Here is a 21,353-nt window from a genome sequence, read left to right as displayed (position 1 = left end):
TTTTTTTCTTTTTTTCTTTTTTCTTTTTTTTTTTTTTTGAGGGTTGGGTGGGTAAAGGGTGGAAGAGGTATCTTATCTCTTAGTTTTACAGTTGGAGGGGATAGATGGTCCTTAAAAAAAATTGGATGTCATAATTTCAGATTTACTTTTGAGTGATTTTTATGTCCTGCTTTCACATTGAAGGGCAGATATTAACAAATTGTTTGTGTATTTCTCTTTTCTCCTCCTTCCTCCCAAAATAGCAATATCTTGTCCTCTAATTCACAGACAAGTTTTGTGTGTTTGTGGTGTTTGGGATTTAAAAAAAAAAAAAATCTGTGGGATACTTAATCCCCTGAAACATTGCCTTGCACTCCACCTTTCAACCCTTCTGAGATATTTCTCAGGAGTTTGGAGCATTGTTAACCCTGTAAGAAATCTTAAGCTTGATCCTTTTTTTTTTTTTTTTTTTTTTTTTTTTTAAAAAGCAAATATTTTCCCCTAATCTTTGAAAGGGGGTGAAAAGTGTTAAGTCCTTTGGTCTCAGTATTTTTGAGTTAAGCTTCTCTGCTTTTGCTGATGAGTGGACTGGTTGTCTTGCAGGCTTATCCTACCTGCTGCTGATTGTTGCTAGTGGCATTAATTATTTTTGGTGTATGTGGGCTGGTAAGATGTTAATGAAGTTCTTACATCCCAGCTAAATACGTTTTCCTTAATTAACCTAAAAGGTTTGGTGTGACTCACTTTCCTATTTTCTGCAAACACCTCGTCTGCTTTTGGAATCCTTGACAGTGGTCAGTCCCAGCCTTGGAATTGAGCGAACACCCTTATATAAGTCAACCCTCCTAAATTAACCTGGATGTGCACATACTTGGGTTATTAAGGGACTGCTCATCACTTATTCACAATATCTGAAGTGAGGTTTAGATGGGCTTATGCATGATGATCTGTGCATTTGTCAGCTTTTTACCCCCTCCTTAAAATTCAGCTGATGCAAACTCCTAAACCTGTGGCCACTGGGATTTGAGGTGCAGGGCAAAGAATGTGTGCGAATAATTGTTCTGAGAATTATATCACAGGAATCCTATGCTTACCCATAACCTACCAGGAAACATCCCAAATTTGCTTACACCATGTGCCTGCCTTGTTTTTGTTACAGGACATTAGGGAATGGAGGTGTTAAACATGTTTCTACTCTTGAAAATTGTTCTCCTAGAAGGTGTTAAATAATGCAAATGTCACTGTGACTGCCTCTGCCCACTGAACTGGTTTTATGCCATATCATTTTATGGCATGTAAAAAGAGAGTATTGACTGGTTGACTATAATACATTATTTTTGTGCTAACCAAGAACTATGGGAAATAGGTCTATGAAAATTAGAATATTTGCACATGATTTCATGCTTCCCTCATGATCCTACTCCCTATATATTTTAATTTTGAGTTGCCAATGTTGATGCTTAATAATGCAAATGTTATTATTTAGACTCTTGGAGATATAATACATAGGGTTTGAACTGTTTGTCCTTTGTTTTTAAGGATACAGTCGAATTATATTTTTGTCCTTTTATGTAAAGTTTTTACACATTTGAAGAGGTGACAGATTCCACAGGTCCTTTGTCACACATTTCATAGCCATCTTTTCAAGAGATACTGTATGAAATCATAACTTTATTCACCTAGGATCATCTTGGGTGCCATAATTAAACGCTACCAAAAAAGGAAGATCCTTAATGAGAGTACTGATTCTAGTCATTGACCACACACTGGATATCTACAAATGAGTTCCTGATCCAGTCTACAGCAACTTAAAGCCTAAGTTGTGCATAAAAGAGGCCCTAATATTCATATGTAGATAAAATTCAGATTGTGGTTATTAAGAAAACTGAGCTGTAAAACATTCAGATCACAGAAGCTTCCAGAATTCAGTATAGATTGTAACATGTATATGACTAATCTGAGATCATTTTACTCCTCATTTCTAAAACCATTTACAGTGAATCATCATTACTTATGTGAATGTGTCTCTAAAAGTGGTTATTGACAAACTACATGAAAGAGGAGCTGTCTCACTGTGAACCCCAAGTACATATATAAAGGGGAAAGAAAAAACCCAAGTTTAATATATAAGTAACCTCTTGTAGGGACACAGTTTCCCTCTGCTTCCTCCCTCTTCCCCCCTCCCTCCCAGTTTAATTTGAAAGCTTTCATAATAGAAAATTTTGAGGGAAGTAAAAGGCAGTATTGGTCGTGAAATTGGTATTGATATTAAATTTGTCCACTGAGGGAGAGGGCAATTTGAGAGAAAAGTAAGTGAAGAATGGTTCTTCTTAGTGAGGTCAACAGAAGCTTGAAATGCAGTGTCCAGTATGGAACTATTATTTGGGTACGTAATAAAATATTACCTCTGGCATTTAGTAAGAAAGGAGGAATCCCATTAATTGGAAAACCACCAAAAAACATCCATTAGTGCTTTAACAGTTACAAATTTATATAGGATCTTAATCAAAGTTTCCAGGGGGAAGAGCATGCAAAGAAAAATCTATGCAAATAACATTCATCCAGATAGAGATTGTGAGGAAAATTGCTGTCAAATTTTCCCAGCAACTTGGTCACCAGTTGAAACAATAAAGAATATGTTGTCATACACACAAATACCAGGAAACTGTGCTGCAGGGCAGTGGGAAAGAAAAGCTCCCTCATTTTTGGGGAGGGAATAACTTTTTAAAAATACTTAAGTGGCTGAGTTTACTTGGTGCAGTTAAGGATTAAATCTGTCAATTTTAACATGACATTGCTGTTACATCTGAAATAAACTTAAGTGATGTTTTGTTCTGGTAGTGCCCTGTGATGTCTGATAAACTAAATTGAAACTCTTCCACTACATTATGAAGTTCATAGGTATGCCCATTAAGTGTTTTGTAACCAATTTCTTGACTTTCTTGTTCCTTTAAAATTTCAACTAGAGACACTCCTCTTCATTTTATTGTGAATTCCTAACTCAGATTTATTACAATATATGTGTATGTACATATAAAATTTAAAGTTGGGTAGGGAGTGTACATATAACATGGAATCATTATCTAGAACATCTTGTTGAGATAAACATTTATTAAAAGATCACCGTATTGCAAGTTACTATAAAATTTTTTCATCAAGCATGTTTTTCATAGCTCCTTCCCCTTTGGAATTCAAACCACCAAACTTAGGTCAGAGTAAATGTATTCTGAGTTAGTCATGTTTTGCTATGTGTAGCTTTTCCCTTTCCAAGTATGCCATTTTAAAAGAATATATACCTAATGTGCAGTTTCAGTGAAAAAAATTTGATTTAAGCTCTAGTATGTTGTTTGTGGAGTTTTATGCTACTCTAAAGTTTTTTGGCTTTTAGGTGGCCCCTTAACTAGAAGTTTTCACTCTGCATTGGGACTTAGTTTCTTGTTGAATTAAAATTAGTCGTGATGAGTATGATTGCAAATGTTCAGGTTGGGAGAGTACAGGGACTTGATGCACTTAATGATCAGGGTTGCTATTTTGTTTATGTAGAAATACAGATCTAAAGATGAAAGGGAAAAAAAACTCTAGATAACATCAGTTTTATTCCAAACTTGATAAAGTCAGGTCTTCTAACTTAATGAATAAATGTGAAGGTAATATTTTTCTTGCTTTAAAAAGACTACTTTTCAAATACTTGATTTTTAAAAAAAGTTTCTTCCTCCTACCTATTGTTGGTAAAATCTTACATTCTCATAACCTAGTGTAGTATTCAAAGTCAGTCTAATTGGAATTCTACCTCATTTTTTATACAATAAAAAATGGAACTCGATACAATTTTTTAAATGCCTTCTGTGTCCTAGGCTCGGTATTAAGTGCTGGGAACACAAAAGACAATTCTTGGTCTGGAGGAGGATTCTAAATATTAGAAAATATTTAGGAGTAAAATGATAAAAAAAATTAATTTAGAATGTAGACCATTTTAAATAGCCTGCTATTTCTTATGGACAAATTATCCAGGTGATTTTAGGTGCTTATTTTTTCAAAAATTTCACGAAATAAGCAAGAAATTCTAATTTGAGAATTGCAAAGGCAGTAAAAATTCAGAGTAAGGATGGATTATTGATTGGTTGGTATTAGCATCCCTCAATTAACTTGAGTATCATAATGCACTATATAAATATGAGCCATTGCTTAGAATTTTTGCACTTTTATGTGAGCTCTTTGAGTTAAGATAGTGGTTAATACTATAAGATGCTTGTGAGGGGAAGGAGGCAGCTAGGTGCTGCAATAGCTACAGCACCAGTCTTAAAGTCAAGGAGGACCCCAATTGAAATCTGGTCTCACACTTAACACTTCCTAGCTGTGTGATCCTGGTTAAGTCATTTAGCCCCAATTACCTCAGTAAAAAAGAGAAAAAAAAAGCTGGCACAGGACTGTTGTAGAAAGGTTTTTTGGTGTGTATTTTCAGAGAGAAAACTTGGCTCCTAACAATATAGGCCCTTTGATTAACAATTAGGTAGAAAATTGATTTTTATCAGCACAGAATTTGGATTAGGTATTAATTTCACATTGTTGACTACACTTTATAGATAGCTGGAATAATATCCTACATTTAACTTTCCTTTTTAGTTTTATAAGGCAAAATCTGAACTTAATATCACCACAAGAAAGGAACGTAAGATAGCCTTTATCTTCTCAAACCCAAACGAAAATTTCCAAGTTCAGTTATTAAAATGGCCATTTCTTAAGGAATCTATATTGCATTTGGCTTTCAAAAAGGTAAACAGGCAAAAAGATTCTGGATTTTGAGCTGTGGAGGAGAGGTATTTGAGGTAATAGGGAAAGAGACCTGAGGATCAATTTTATATCGTCCCTGAGGTGACTTGCTTAAGATCACATAGCCAGGAAGTCCCGTGCTTTTTCTCTGCAAGTTTAGGTTTGACGAATTAAATCATCTTTATCATGCCATGAAATATAAGTGAGCCATGTGGAAAGGAATGGATATTGTAGAACAGGAGGAAGATATTTAAAATATTGAAAAATGGAGCATAATTGGTTAAAAGTCCCATCAACTTGCTATTAATACTTGAATCTCTTTAGCAAAGATGAGAAAAAGATTGCTTTGCTTGATGTGTTTTATTTTATACTGTCTCGGTGTTTTAAAATGACCTGCTCTGAAGTCCAAAGAATTGGTCAGAATAACCATATTAAAGACCAAAATCTCCTGGGAAAATCTAGTACACAAAAGTTATTTTCAAAGTATTTTTTTCCTGGAAATGTGGACCTATACAAATTTAAATTTACTTGAAATTCTGGGGTGACTGATGTGATTTTACATCACTGTGAAATGATTTGTTATAGAATTAGATAAGAACCAGAAGTTGTTGGCACTGGAAAAACCTGAAGAATCAGGTAGTGGACTATCAGTTTTTGATGGAAATTTAATTGTTAGTCTTGGGATACTAATACACAAGATAGGAATGTTCACTGGTTTGTTTCATTTTGAGTTATGACCAAGCTTCATCTTAAATTTAGTAATAGATTAATTCAATGATAAGTTTAGTAATACTTTAGGGGAAATAATTAGAATGTTTTAAATATGTGGAAGGTGGTTCTTTATTCCTCACACCTTTGGAATATAAGGAAACTAGAGATGTTAATAGAAATCAAAGCAGAGTTAAAGACTGCCTATAATTTCTAGTTCTTAGTTTTTTACTCTCTAGGTTTGCTAGTAGTGGCAACTGATTTCTCTGAGACTATAAATACATATTAAATCCCAAGAGTATAAAACTTAAGCAAAAACACTTTCAAATCCCCAGTTAATTGCTTGCTTATTTTAAACATTGGAACAAACTTATTTTTATAGGCCTTCCTTTAAAACTTGTAGAATTTAATCCATAATGAACTAAATTCAACTTGATAGCAATTTGCTGTAAATGTTTAAAGTAAATGATTTGAATATGCAAAAACATTGCTATTTTTCAGTCAGTGCAACTCTTTGTGACCTCATAAGTGTTTTCTTGACAGTGATAGTGAAGTGGTTTGCCATTTCTCTTTCCTGTAGATGAAGCAGACCTTAACTTTTGTTCACTTTGTTCAGGGTCAAGAAACTGTAGCATGAAATCTTGAATCCAGGTCTTGCTGACTTTAGGCCATGTGCTTTATCTACTGAGCCACCTACTTGGCATAGTTTTCAATGCTGTGCAGTGAAGCAATTGATTTCTTCCTAAGAATTGGAAGAAATGGAAGACTTCCATGACTTCCTGATACTAAGAGGCCAAATTTCTTAAGCATCCTCTTAACTGTTTAGTACATATCTACACTATGCTAATAATTTCCGTAACAATGTAAGAAAAGAGATTTAGGCCATTGGCTAAGAAAAGTGGATCAGAAGTTACCTCAATAAAACACTGGATGTTTCCAAGTTGATAGGCCTTTTTGTTATTGCCTGTTGCCATTCTCTTAAAAATTCTGTTGAATTGTATTGCTCAATATTCAAATCCTAGATATCTTTTGGGCAGTTTGGAATAGAATTCAGAACTGTTGGGTTGCCTAATTTGATTAAATTGCCCTTAATAGAAAAGATTAGACTTGATATATCTGCATTATTAGTCATCCTGTTAGAATAATGGCTTGTTGAAGGGACTGGGGCTGAGATTTAAACACTAGGACTAATATTTATGTTAACTGATTATTTGGAATTTTAAGGAAAGGAATTTAGGAGGAAAGGAATGCTTACCTATTTAGAATAAAAGGGAATCAAAGACCCAATAGATGTAAAAGGAACAAAATTTGACTTCATTTCAAAGATGATTGTGCCCCGAGAAATTATGATTTGGCCTGAGATGTCACAGTTAACATTATCTGACAATTGGGACTAGGGCCTGGGATCTCCAAAGGGACTCTTACACCAGAATATAATTTCTGTACTTCTCAATGCAGGATATGATTTCAACAAAATGTCATTTTCTTTGGATAAAGCCAGAAAGACCATTTCTTGAGATTGTTTTCATAACCTTGCTAACAAAATTTGAAGAGATAATGTTAGTATGAAATTCAGACTAGTGCAAAGATTGGTCAGTCATTTCCTGGGCATAAAGAAGCAACTGTCCTTAACAAAGGTTTGTGCTTAAGGAAGTAAGGAGAAAATAAGATCAATATATTGTTTCAATTAGAAATAGAGATTGTCTGGTAAACTCAATATAATCACCTAGAGGTAATGACCCTGACCATTAAAAATCCCTCCCCTTCTACATACCAGTTATGTGCAGTAAGGTTTTATCATTGCTGTTTTTTTTTTTTTCTTAAAATTGTCAGGCTATGTAGTGTAACAACTTGAAACTAAAAGGCAGCTGCCTTTGAATTCTGGAAGATCCAGGCTCAAGTTCTTCCATGCTAACACATCCTAGCTATCACTGGGCAAGTCATTTGTTGTTATCCTGTATTGGGAGAGGAAGTCTTATCTGGGATTTCCCTAATCCAATAAAATCTAGCTGTCCTCATTTATATATTAAGAATATTGAGGCTGAAAACTGACTTTCCCAACCAGGGAAGAGCTGAGGCCAGATTCAAACTCTTGCTTCCCTTTCTCAAATACAGCATTCTAGTAAACCACAATACTTTTATCTTCTACTAAATACTTGGTATAGTAATACCTTTAAGAGCTTTAAAAAAAAAAAAAAGATTGTATTAGTTGAGATTATTTTCTGATACTGCATTCAAATTCTGGCTGTGGATCCCACCTGTGAAGTAAGTAACTTCACTAGCTTGGTTCCTCATTTGTTTAAAAGAAAAATGGCATTTGGATTTAAATCTGTAACGTGGAACAATTTCTAAGGAATGGTAGCCTGCCTGTATGGGAGGTGGTATTGGTAGGAAGAGACCAAACCTATTAGACTAGGAAGAGTGAAATAAAGCTGTTCACCAAAAGTGCAACAGGCCTTGAATACTGGGTAGAAAAGATTTCCTATGAGCAAGGGGAAACCATGGATTAGTAATATTTTAGCATTATGAAGGATTAGAGATTGAGATACTTGATAAGAGATACTAGTTAGAATGTAAATATAGTAAAATAAGGTAAAAAAAATGAAGGGGAACAGGAATGGAGATTTTGTGTGTGTGTATATATATACACATGTGTTTATGATATACACACAAACATGATTTCAGTCAATATTGTATGAAAGATGCTATGTTCCTTTGTCTCGACAGGCAATCAAGACATGAAAAAATGAAATACTCAGGGGCAGCTAGGTGGCACAATGGATAAAGCGCCAGCCCTGAAGTCAAGAGGACTTGAGTTCAAATTTGACTCAAGATACCTAACACTTCCTAGCTGTGTGAACCTGGGCAAGTCACTTAACCCCAATTGCCTCAGGGGAAAAAAAATCAAATATTCCTTAAGATCCCATATCCAAATGCCTATAGCGTATGTTTAATTTCCAATCAACTTTTATATGAGATGAATTTGATAGCGACTGGCTACTGTACCCCCTCAGGGTTCCAGTGTAACCCTAGTTGGCTAGGAGAAGGTCTATAATACCCATAGATGTAGATGAGATATACAGAATGCAAAAAATTAGAATCCTGACATTTAAGATTCAGCACTGGATGATTACAGATGGGGAATTTGTAAATTTAGGCTAAAGGATTAGTTAATTGCCTCAGATTGAAGGTTCAAATCTACTATTCAAACATTTAAAGCTGCTACTCATTGGACAGTAGAGCTAAAACTATAAAGAAACAAACCCTACACCTTGAGTTTATAACAATTTTCCTCTATGCACAAGCTACATCCATCCATCTGCCCTTATATAGTGAGTATAATACACTAAACTATATACAAGGAATAGGGACTGGACCTGTGATTTCATTGGTTTACATTATTTCAAGATGAACAAATTCCCTCTCCAAATTAGGCCGACATCATTGAAATGAGTCAAAAAAGGTCTAGCACCTGAGAGGTTAATGTGCAGAAATTTCCTCAACGTTCGAACCTCTGCACTTTTTCTGCAGTTTTAAAACTTTAGTGGGGCCTATGGCAGATAAAGATTAAATGATTTGGCAAGGGTCACCACGTAAGCAGAGGCAGAACTTAAACTCGGGTCTTTCATGATCTCTAGTCCCTGCACAACTACTCGAAGACACGCCTCTCTCCCCAATTCAATCCAATCGGCATTTATTAATTGGATTCTCTGCTCACGACGATTGTACACTCACTGGAGTGGCAGACCCAGAATGGTTGATGCTCACGCACCCACATCTATGTATATATTTTCCCGTTTAAGAAAAAAAAGTTGTGCATGCCTGTTGTATGCGTTGCCTTGATCCAAATGCTTGCTGGGGCAAATCTACCTGGTTCAGGAAATGGATGAGTTATCTTCCACATGTGACCCGTCCGAACTCGGCGGGGTCTCATGGCTCAAAGCCAGTTTTCGCAGTGATTTAGACACAGGACTGACAGAGGCCACAGCTGGATGCTATCATAAGTAGCATTAGGAGCCGGAAGATTTTCCCAGAAGTCTTTTCCTTTCGGGATAGGGATGAAAGATAGCAGCCTCTGCCTCCAACCCTAACCAACTTTACGAAAACACTATTTCCACCATCTCGTTCCAAATGTACTGCTTACCATCTGCACCCTAGTCTGGTCCATTTTCATTAATGAATGCTTTACTTTTTAGTGCATATACTGTGCTTAAAAAAAAAAAAAAAAAAAAAGAATCTGGGAAGTTTCTTACACTACATTCTTTGAGAGTCCCCTTTAAAGGATTTGGTCCCACCTCTTCCCCGTTTGCCCGCTGGCTCTGCTTTCTGCCAATCACCTTGTCTTTAGAATATTTCCTGTGTACTGCAACTCAACTTGAACGGCTCCGCCTCTTCGGTTCACTCATTGGGCCAACCAGGGTTCGTTGACTCCTCAGTCTTCCCTCCACCTACTCCTCAAGGTATTCTAGTCTTCTATTGGTCAGAACAGTTGATTCACTGCCGGCGGATTGGTCGGATGAATGGTGGGGGCGGGAACCCAAACCATCAAGTTAGATTCCGCACATGCCGAGTGGTTGCCGCGGGAGGGGGGAAAGGGGAGGGGGGAGGGAAAAGGGGAGGGGGGGCTGGGAGAGTTGAGGCTGCGCTGCCGCCGGGGTCTCCGGCCTTGGGGCCTCTTAGCGGCCGCTAGAAGAAGCGGCTGGGGGCGGGGGGAGAGGGGCCGGGGCCCGCGCTCCCCCAGCCCCGGAGGAGGCCGAGGCAAAGGAAAGGACAAACGGACGGACCCATCCCGGCGACCGGACACCCCCCCCCCCCTACACACACCCCCTCACCCCGTCGTCCGCCGGGGATCATGGCCGGGGCTGGGGCAGCTGCCGCTGCGGCCAGGAGCTCCCTGCCGGCCGGTGAGTGTGCGAGGGGAGGCACCGCTGTCAGCTGCCGCCGCCCCCAGGGCAGCGCTGGGAGGCTCTGGTCCCCAGACCACCCCTCCCTCCCTACCTCCCCGCGCTGCTGGAGAGTGGAGGGGAGAAGGAAAGTGTGATCCTTCCCGGGGCGTGGGGGCGGGGGCAGGGGAGGAGACCCCTGGCTTCTGGGGCTGGCGGGGGGGGGGCAGGGCGCGGGAAGGGGAGAGCACTGGGGCGCCTTTTTCTTCCTCTACTGCCCCTCTTCCTTTTTTGCATCCCATTTCTCCCCATACCCTGCTTTCCTTTCCGGGAGAAAGATAAATTTCAGCCACCCTGTTGACGTCCCCCACCCCCTCTCCATCTCTCGGCCCTACCGCACCCAGCTTGCCTTTCTTTCAGATGGGCTGGTTATCTCTCCCCCTCCCCTTCCTCCTTCCCATTTCCCTTCCCTCTCCCCCTTTCACTAACCTGCCCAGTCGCTTTGAGACCGACTGTGAACCGCCTTAGCTTTTCTGGCATCCTACTTTGCAGTCTTTCCTCAATTTCCTAATTTTCTGTACACCCTCTTTCTCCGACTTTGCGATTCGGGTTTGCTCTTTTACTCCGGGGTCCCTTGCTCCCGAGAGTTATCAAGCTCCTGAAACGGAACTCCTGTGTAACTCAGTCAACAGGCATTCATGAAGCACTTAGCATGTGCCAGGTACTATGCTGAGTTTTGGAGATATAAAGAAAGGCAAAACAAGAAAAATTCCAAAATTGAATTCTAATTCATTCCACTGGATTACTCAAACGGATCTCTGATCTCATAAATGTGGCTGTTTTCTTTCGACTCATGCTCCTGTCACCTTATCCTCTGGGACTCCCTATATCCATCCTTATCTATTATTTACCATATTATTAGTAAGCATCCACAGCTTCCTAAGTGCCATATAGAACTCAAGACAGGCAAACATGGCCAGTATATTATCTGAAGGACAAAGTGGATTGGTTCTTTTGTACAGTAAGTAAAACAAGAATACAGAGTTCATAAATTTAAATTTTATACTAAAAACATAGCCGAAATAACTGTCAGTACAATTTTATTTTAAGAAGAAAAACTCCCCATTTCTTGAATGATAAATTCAGCAGTATGGCTTGAATGCCACATGTCCTGTTGAATTGTTTCAGTTAGATTGCATGATTTATATAATGAGAAGTTGTAAAATGAGAGAGGTCACAAACAAGAGCACACAAACAAGAGTATCTGTTTATTTTTGTAAAATGCTTTAAAAATTTTTTAAAAATCATAGTTCACCCCTTAATAATAGGCTTGTTGAATGACTTTAAATGCTTATTGGAGTGGATTTATAGATCCCATACTCTAGGCAAGGAACATGCATCCAGAATACTAAGTTTTCTCAGTATTTAAAGGAATCAGTTAAAAACTAGACTTTTATGTATGTTTGATTCATGCTTGTTTACAGTATAGGAAAATCACTGACAAATGGTGTTCACCATAGTTCGGAAATAGCAATTTTCTCTTACTTGTCAAAAGAGATGCCTTGAAAATAGCAATTCTGAAATTGTACACTATGCAATCAGTGAACCAATCATGTAAAAAGAATTGACACTTTTTTTCCCCCTGTTCCCAAAGCTTAGCATTGTTTTCTGTATTTCAAATATTTCTAAAGATGATGAAGATTACAGCCCTCACACACAGGAGATGACATGAGTTGATGCTCCTCTTGAGATACCTCCTTCTTCCCCCCGCTTCCCTAATTTATCAACTGGTAGCCAGCCTTCTACGTATGTACTTTTTCAAGTTTAACTAAATGGATTGGTGGTTGGCCAATACAACTTTAGTTAGTGTAGTTTAGTAGTCTGTCACAGAACTGAAAGGCAGTATAATTTAGATAAGGAGAAAAAACCTTTTCATATAAGAGAAGAATATTAAAGTTAACTATTTTAGTAATGACTGAATATAGAGGGCTTAAACTTAGTTCCCAAATTGTTTTTTAAACTGTTCTCCCAACCTTATTTATATCATTTCCCTTTTTTTTGGAATGCTTTTTCTTTGAAGGCTTATCCTTCAAATCTGTCCTTTTCTTTTGAGAAATTCTTCTACATTCCTGGAGTCCACAGTCATTTCTTCTCAAAATTTAGACAATAGAATTTTAGAGCTAACAGAGATTTTAGAAATTATAAAGAACACCCCCCTAATTTTGCAAATAGAGTTGCTGAAACTCTGAAAAGTAAAGTGTCCCACAGATAGGTATTGGAAGAATTGGAATTAAAATTGAATTTTCTTGACTTTTAGTCCACAAGTATTTCTCTAGCCATTCTGTACCATTTTCTTTCTTGAACATTATTTTTTAACTTTTCACATATGTAACTTTTTAATTCTCTAACTAGATTATGAGTCTATAACTAGATTACTTTTAGTCCACAAGTATTTCTCTAGCCATTGTCTGTACCATTTTTTTTCTTGAACATTATTAACTCTTCATGTATGTAACTTTTAAATTCTCTAACTAGATTATGAGTCTATAACTAGATTGAAAGAGAGAAAGGAACACATCTAAATTTTTTCAACTTGTCCACAGCTTTTAGCACATTCTTTGCTGATGGTGCTCAGTCCTTATTTTTTTGGTTATTTGAAATATTCAGTTTGGTTTAAATATATCTTTGATACTCTATTTTTCTGTTCAGGTTCAGTAGTTTTATCAGTATGCGGATTTTGTTTCATTTTGAGCCTATTTGCCATTTTTGGGATGTTTTAGTTGAAATTGCACTTTTGACTTAGTGTATTTCAAGTGTCCTTAATGGTCTTTGTTTAATTCTTTAGTTTTGAATTCAATTGAGAAAAGCTGTATCACATACCATCTAAATGTTTGGCACTGTACTAGATTTTGAGAATTAAAAAACGAATAAAACAGCACCAACCCCCACAGAATTTGAGTCTATTCAGAAGCAACTTGTACAAAAAAAGTTAAAGACAAAAGAAATACTTAGTAATTTCTAAGGAAAAGGCATATGTCTAATATGGAGGGCAGTTTGTTAACAATGGAGGTGAGGAGATAGAGGGAAGTCCATACCTGACATCACAATGGAAGGATACAATAAAGTAGGATTGGGACATGGGAGGGATGGCACTCACATGGATAGTTGTAAATGAATGAATGGGGAATAGTGGCAGGGGAAGGGTATTTTGCCAGAGACAGCCTAGTACCCCAATCACACAAGTCCAAGTATAACAGAAGGGTAGTGATGATGTTAATTTGATTATCCTTGAGAAAGATTTGTAGGGTGAAGAATAAGGAATGAACCAGTGGCAGAGCAGTCTGCTCCTTCTTAAAGGAAGGGATCTTTGGAGTCCCAGGGTCCTGGCAGGTCACAGAAGTGTAAGATATGCTGAACTAAGTGTACAAAAAAGACTTCAAAAAACAAACAAACCACATTCCTGCCCTCTGATATAAGTTAATAGGAAGATAGCTTAATGTTAGCTGGCTTCGGCAATGAAATAATCTTATGCTGTCCCTTATTTCCAGTGTGCCTTATTAGGGGATTAAGCCCTAGGAAAATGACAGATACCCTTAGGTCTGCCTTGTCTTTTCCCACTCTACCTATTTGTGCACCTTGAATCTTTCATCCAGAGTTCCAAAGGTTGGTTCTTGTAATCAATAAAGAGCTTGTGAAATGTCTCCTAAGAGTAGGGCTATTAACTGTCCAGTTGGATGATTATTCCTTTTCTCATTAAATTTTACATATGGTTGCAGTTGCATTGCCTCAGAAGGCCTAATCTTCTAATTATAATGGTAGGCTGTGATAAATAGCTGCTATTAATGCCTATATATTGTATGTTTTAAGTTCAATTCAGCAATTATTTATGGAGCACATATTTAGAACTGTTAGTTGCTGTAGACGGGGAAAAAGTAGGCAAGAGACCCTGTGTTTCAAGGCATTTACAAGCTTATCACAGAGGTAAATAAGATACGCATGAAACAATGAAAAGAATAATATGTATCTGCACAGGATAGTCACCCAAGTGTGTAGTAAGGTATAGATATTGAGAGAAATAATAGATCAGTATAAATTAAGAGTTGTTAAAGAGAGCGCTTAGTAAGGAGATGGAATTTAGGATGATTCTTAATAGGATTTGAATAAACTGTAGTAGAAAGAGCATTCTAATTGGGAAACATAAAACAAATATAAGAACAGAACAGGTTTATAAGGATACTGCTCTTAGTGAAGAAGAGGATACTTAGTGGGAAATTTCGGTTGTAAGATTGGAAATGGGGGGCCAGTTGATATAGCATTTTTTCCCTCTAAGATGAGTATCATCAGGTTTTATCCAACAGGTAGTAGGAAGGGAAGAATTATAGTTTTTTTTTTTTTTTAAGCAAGGGTAGTATAATGATGGGATATTGTATTTTAGGAAAATTGTGGGAATGGAGTCTAGGATTTTTTTTTTTTTTTCAAGAAAGGAAGAGAGAAGAAACTTCTGAAGCAGAGATATTGAAGTATTTTCATAATTTAGACATGAAATAAATAAAGCCTGGACTAAGTTAATGGAATTGGATGGAAAAGATGAAGGATGATTGGGAAGGAAGAATTGTCAGGAATTGGTGAGAGAGAAACTGAAGATTAACTCTTATCTCAGTAAATCAGAAAATGGGGTGTTGACTAAAATGGAGAAATTGAGAGTTAGATTGGTTTAGAAGGGAGAATAATCTCAATTTGGGGCATATTAAGTTTGAAACAATTGGATGACGTTCAAGTGGAAATGTGCTGGAGACAAAATTGACTTGAGTTGAGTTGTATGAGACCAGAAGTAGAGATATAGATTTGGATGTCATTGAACAGATATTATTTAAATACTATTTAAAAACTACCATGATAGGCTTTTGGGAGAAAAAGATAAAAATGAAACTATTCCTGGGTTGTGTGCATAAATGTAAGATAAATTGAAAAGAGAGAGAATTCTAATAGCTTTAGATTGAAAGAGAGAAAGGTTTTCATAGAGGAAGTAGCATCTCAACTAACCCTTGAGGGAAGATAGGGATTCTGAAAAGTGATTTGAAGGAATTCATTCTAGGCTCCAGATGTACTACATGCAAATACATAGAAGTAAGACGAGGAGAGTCAAATCCAGAGAACAGTTAAGAGTAAAATATGGTTAAGCCATAGAGTGCCTAGGAAGGTTGATGTGAAGAGAGACCGAAAAGATAGGCAAAGATTCAGATTATGGGTGACTGAGATGCCCAACCAAGGAGTTTGGGTTTTATCCCAGAAACAAAAGAGAACTGTGGGAGGTTTTTGAGCAGAGGAGTCATGTGGTAAAGTCACCAGGAAGTTTATGGTAGTGTTGTAGGCTGGAAGCAGGGAAGACTAGTTAGATTTTAATTGACCAGGCAGATGGGCTTCAGTTAGGGGAGTGGTGAAAGTCTCATTTTTCAGATGAAGAAACACTAAGATCAAGTGACTTGCCCAGGGCTACACACCGAATAAGAAATAGGGATTTGAGCCCAGGTCCTAGAACTGCAAGGCCAGGAGTTTGGCTGTGAGAGGAGGAAGAAGACAGATTAGGGAGATGCTGAGTAGAGCCTTTGAAGAAGGGACCAATGAAAGCGAAAGACAATGAGGGACCATCAGATATCAGTATGTATTCAGCAGTTACTTGTTAAGGCCCTTCCTTAACAACAGAAATCCAACCCACTTCTTATATGTGATCAAGGTCATGCAGGTAGCAGTGGACCAGGGTTTAAATTTAGGTCTTTGGTTCCAAATTTTTTTCTTCATCATGCTATTTCTAAGGGAAATGTTGAATATGTATAGAAGTAGATAGAAGAAAGCAGAATCATAGAGTGGTTAGATATAGGAAATCTTGTGTAGTACATAACAGAACTGAAAAGAGAGGTTAGAAAAGTTTTTGTAGAAAAGAAAAATAAGACAACTGTTTTATAGATTGTGTGAGGTACACACACACATACAGACATTATGTTTATATATTTATATAAAAAGTATGCCTTTGAGAAATCTGTCAGTGAGGAAGAAAGGATAATAGCTAAAGAAGGTAATTGAGTTAACTACTGGTTTGAAGAAGCCTGTATATTTTGAGAACAGAAGAGAGCTATTGGAGAGGTAGAAGAAAAATGTGGGACAGAGGGCACAAGTGGAGAGGTAAATGTTAGAAAGTAGCAGAGATTCATTTATTCTAAGACGATAAGGAAGAATGAAGAAATAGATGGAAGCAAATGTGTAAAAATGAACAAGAAGGCATACAACTCCCTTCGACACAGATCATCTTTTGAGAATGAGAAGGAAGAGAAATTAGGGAGCTTGCTGGGCCTGCACAACAGTTATTTTATGAAGTTTCTTGGGTTAAGAAGTTCATTGGATTTAAAAGGACCATAGACATAATTTAGTTATATGGTTTAATTTTACAAATGAGAGATGTGACAGCTGGAGATATGACTTCTCCATGTTCCTACAGATAATAAGTGGCAGGACCCGGATTATAAACCAAGCCTCCTAACTTCAAGCTTTTCAGTATACTGTAATCAAATTAGCAAATCCTTGCTAATACTCAATCAGCCTTACTAATTGATGGTTTAGAACACTTCATTACATAGTTGGCTAAATCTGTATAGTTCTTACAGCAGTCTAGAACCTGAGAAGAAAAAGATGATGAAGGTGATCCAAGGATGAGGAGTGGCATGAAAACCTGTTAAGCAATTGAGGGTGATAGTAAGGGAAATAGGTTACTATAGAGGAGAGCATTTAGTGTTTAAAAAAAATGTATATTCATTTAAGACTGAAGAAGATGAGATAAGTGTAGAGTCAGAAATATGTTAAAAAGTGAATATGAGGATAAGTGATCCTCTTAGGACAGCTAGGAAAACATTTATGATGTCATAAATGAAATGATAGGAAGGGTTGAAACAGAAAGCTTCTAAAATGGGTCTGGGTAAAATGTTATTGTTAGAGAAGTTAATATCAAGGTAGACATCTCTTACAATTGCCTCCTAATAATGTGGCTCCCTATAGAGCCATGCCATTTAGGAGACGATGTATAATTGAGCTGTCACAAAGAGAATATTCCAGGGTTGTACTGAGACCAGCTTTCTAAGGCTTTGTTAACATTTGTCATTTATTGCCCATTTTGTTATATGCATTTAGGGGATTTTAGACTTTTTGTTGAAACTTAAGAAATCAAAACCACAATTTATTGCAATGGAATTTGGTTCTGCCAGTTTTCAAAATAAATAAGCATTTAGCTACTGATACTTAATTCAAATTCATTAATGGTAAAGAAATATTCTTTTTACTTCATTTTGTAACTTTTAGCACTATATATGTATATATATCTATATACATATGTATGTGTGTATATGTTGTTCAGTGTTCAGTCATGTACAATTCTTTGTGACCCCATTTGGGGTTTTCTTGGAAATGATTCCAGAGTAGTTTACCATTTCCTTCTCCAGCTCATTTCATAGTTGAGGAAAACTGAGGCAAACAGGGTTAAGTGACTTGTTCAGGGTTACATTGTTAGTAAATGTCTGAGGTCAGATTTGGAATTTAGAAAGAGGAATCTTCTGACTCCTGGCCTGGCACTCCATCCATTCTGCCACCTAGGTATCTCATATGAGTATTTGCCCATATGTATGTATATATGTGAACTAATATTAGCTATAGTTGAAATTGAAAAGCTTTGTACTAAAAAAAATCAACACAATTAGGTTAAGAAGAGAAGTGTTCAGTTGGGGAAAAAGACCTTTATATCAAATATCTCTCATAAGGAGCTGATGCCAAGAAACTTATACATATCTCTAGCTATCACAGTATATACATATGTATATGAATGACATGTGTTAATTATCTATATTGTATATTCATAAGTATCAGATGCCCTATATCATTGTACAGTGTATGATAGTTTAAGGATATGCACAAATATTTGTCAAAAGAAAGAATAGTGACTGGCTGTTAACAGCCCTATAAAAGTTTGCTTCTAATCTCTTATAAGAAAAAGAATTCAAATTAGAATAATTCTGAGGTTTTCCTTCATGGTCAGAAAAATGGCCAAGATGCCAGAAATGATGATGTTGAAAGGGTTGTATAGAAAGATAGCCATATTAATGTTCTTTGGGAAGAACTGTGAATTGCTCCATCTGTTTTGGAAAGCAGTGTGGAATTTTGTTAAGAAAGTGAGGATGTTTACACCTTTTAACCCACTGGTCACATTGTTAAGAATATATTCTAAGAAAGTTAAAGAAGGAAAGATCTCAGAGATACTAAAATATTCATAACAACTTGTGGCAAAAAATGGAAAAGATATTCATTTGGGGGGAATAGTGAAATTGTAATGGAATATTACTGTATTGTAACAAATGATGAGTTTGCAGAATATGGGCAGCAAAACCAATAAATGATGGACACAATGACAATAGCAGTATAAATACAGCAACAACACAATTGAAACCTAATGCTGTGTAATTATAATGACCAAGCTTGACCCTGAAAAAGAGATATGAGAACATACCTTCCTTCTTTGCAGAGGTGAAGTGTTGATGTGTACAACTCTGCATTGCTGCTGGATTCAATAGTTGCATTGCTTGATTTTGCTGGACTGCTTGTCTTTTATTTATGGGGTGTAACTCTGTTTGGGGGGAAAAGGGGTTGTTTTGGAAAATGAAGACAATATAAAAACAAGATAGCAGTATATATCTTTTAACAAAATTGATTCAGATTTCTATGAGACTTTTATCTTTAACCATAACCATATTTAATATATGTGATTGGTGGAAGCTAAAATAAGGTCTGGTTTTTATCATTGTCTGCTGTAACTCATCTTCCTGCAAAAATATATCAACTCTGAAATTGACATTACTTCTATATTTCCTGATCCTGCGATCTTTCTCTTGTCTTTGACTAAAGGAGTTGGCATGTGGACATTGAAGAGCTCATTTAGGCTCTTCCATTTAAGGAAGGGCTCAGTGCAGCCATCTGTTCATTTTTTTTTTTTTTTTTCCTCTGTGGTCTTCCTCTTGGATCTGTGCTGGATACCCTTTCTTCTCATCTCTTTTCTGCTTATCTGTGTTCTCTTTCTCCATTATATATTATCTTTATTGAGTACAGGGACTGTTTTTGTTTTTCTCTGTATCCCCAGTGCTTAACATAGCACCTGGCACATAGTAGGAGCTTAATAAAGACTTGTTGATTAATAGATTGAATCAATGTAATCAGTTAACAAATATTTAACAGGATTATAGCTTTAGAGTTGTAAAGGACCTTAGAGGGTTGTGAGTGTAACCCCCTTATTTTATAAATGAGGGTGCTGAAGCAGTTAGATAATATGATTTTCTCAGGGTCATATAACTAGTAAATGTCAGGATCTGAACTTAAATCTTTTTTTATTCCAGGTCTAGCATTCAGTCTACTAGCCACCTAGCTGCCCCATTGAGTGCTTATAATATGCAGTTTACAACTCATTTCTGTTTAGTTTGGGATTTTCTTGGCAAAGATACTAGAGTGGCTTGCCCTTTCTTTATTTTACAAATAAAGCCAACAGGGTTTGACTTAAGGTCATACAACTAATAAATGTCAGAGGCTGGATTTTGATAGGTCTTCCTGATACAAGGCTTAGCACCCACCTGTCCATTCAGCCTGTAATAGTAATAAATTTAGCAAGATTGATGAGGTTAAACTTCATAGTATCTTAAGATTCTTTTACCCATCAAATCACAGGCCCACTTTTTATTTTTTGTTCTGTAGAGGGATCATATATAGTTATTTGTATACAGATACATATATATGTACATATAATTATACAGAGGATCTGTTCAGTTATTTGCTGGGGGCAAAAATTCATAAAAATCCAATGTTATTTGAGTTGTAGTTTTTGAATTTGAAAGAATTGTAATATAGGTTTGGAATCAGAAAGAATTACAGATTTATTTAAAGTTATTTTTTTCCAGTTCTATCATGGCTTAGCTCTATGCTAAAAAGTATAATGAAAGGGCCTCTTCCCCCCCCCCCCCCCCCCCCTCCTTTTAAACTTTATGGGCTCACTTGTAGCAATCTTCTGGCTAAGACTTTTAAGAATGTCTTTATAGGCACAGGTAGATGATGCAGTGGATAGAGCACCAGTGCTGAAGTCAGGAGACCTGAGTTCAAATGTGGCCTCAGACACTTAACACTTCCTAGCTGTGTGACCCTGGGCAAATCATATAACCCCAGTTGTCTTAGGGGTGAAAAAGAATGACTTTATAGTGACAAATACTACTCAGGTTGGGTACATGTAACCAAGGAGAACTCTGCAGAAGTGTTGGGATTGCCCAGGTGATTGTGATAAGCCAAATGGAGTTTCTTAGAAAGGAAACTTGATTAGTGTTTTGCAGAAGAAGAGGGATTTGATTTGTCAGAGTGGGAATTTTTAATGGGAAAATGATCAAAATTTCACAAGGGAAAATCAAGCCAATAATTTGTGGTGATTGTAAGACTTAGAAACAGAATATGCACTGGGTTGTAGTAGAAACTGGAAGGCATAAGCAAAAGGGGAGCTTGGTGGTAAAGAGGCTTGCAACCAAGAATTAGAGAGTTTCAATTATGTTTGAGATCTTTTGAGAAGCAAATTATATGATCAAAATGTTTTGAGCAAAATGATTTTCTAAGTGTAAGATAAATTGGAGGTGGGAAAATCAGTTATGAAACAGTGGCATGCTTGCAATTAGATTGAGCTTGGACTAGAATTTTTAGTTTAGTTGCGATATAATTTCAGTATTTACTTGATCAGTTAGAGTTATAGATTAGGTTGTGATTTTAAAAATAGAACTGACCTGAAAAATGTTACAGAGAAATTAGTGTCAGGACTTGCTAATGGACTGAATGTGAGACATTAAGGAGTTTTAACAAAAAAAAATACTTGAAGGTTCTAGATCAGCTCTTTCCTGATCTTGCAGTAGAACCTTGAATTTACATTGTAATTGGCTTTGTACGCATTTCATAACT

General features: G+C 36.8%; 1 protein-coding gene across 1 annotated transcript in view; it reads left to right on the top strand.

The window, feature by feature from the left end:
• The first annotated feature begins 22 nt into the window (after positions 1–22).
• USF3 (upstream transcription factor family member 3) overlaps positions 23–21,353 on the top strand; it is a 51,647-nt gene continuing 30,316 nt past the window's right edge. Inside the window, exon 1 of the mRNA XM_051985310.1 lies at positions 23–10,361. The gene's annotated coding sequence lies outside the window, so the exon portion shown is untranslated. The remainder of the gene's footprint in view (positions 10,362–21,353) is intronic.

The sequence above is a fragment of the Antechinus flavipes genome, chromosome 3, assembly GCF_016432865.1.
Source record: "Antechinus flavipes isolate AdamAnt ecotype Samford, QLD, Australia chromosome 3, AdamAnt_v2, whole genome shotgun sequence".
Taxonomy (NCBI): Eukaryota; Metazoa; Chordata; class Mammalia; order Dasyuromorphia; family Dasyuridae; genus Antechinus; species Antechinus flavipes.
The sequence above is the reverse complement of the archived record's forward strand: the minus strand, read 5'-3'. Positions and strand labels throughout refer to the sequence as shown.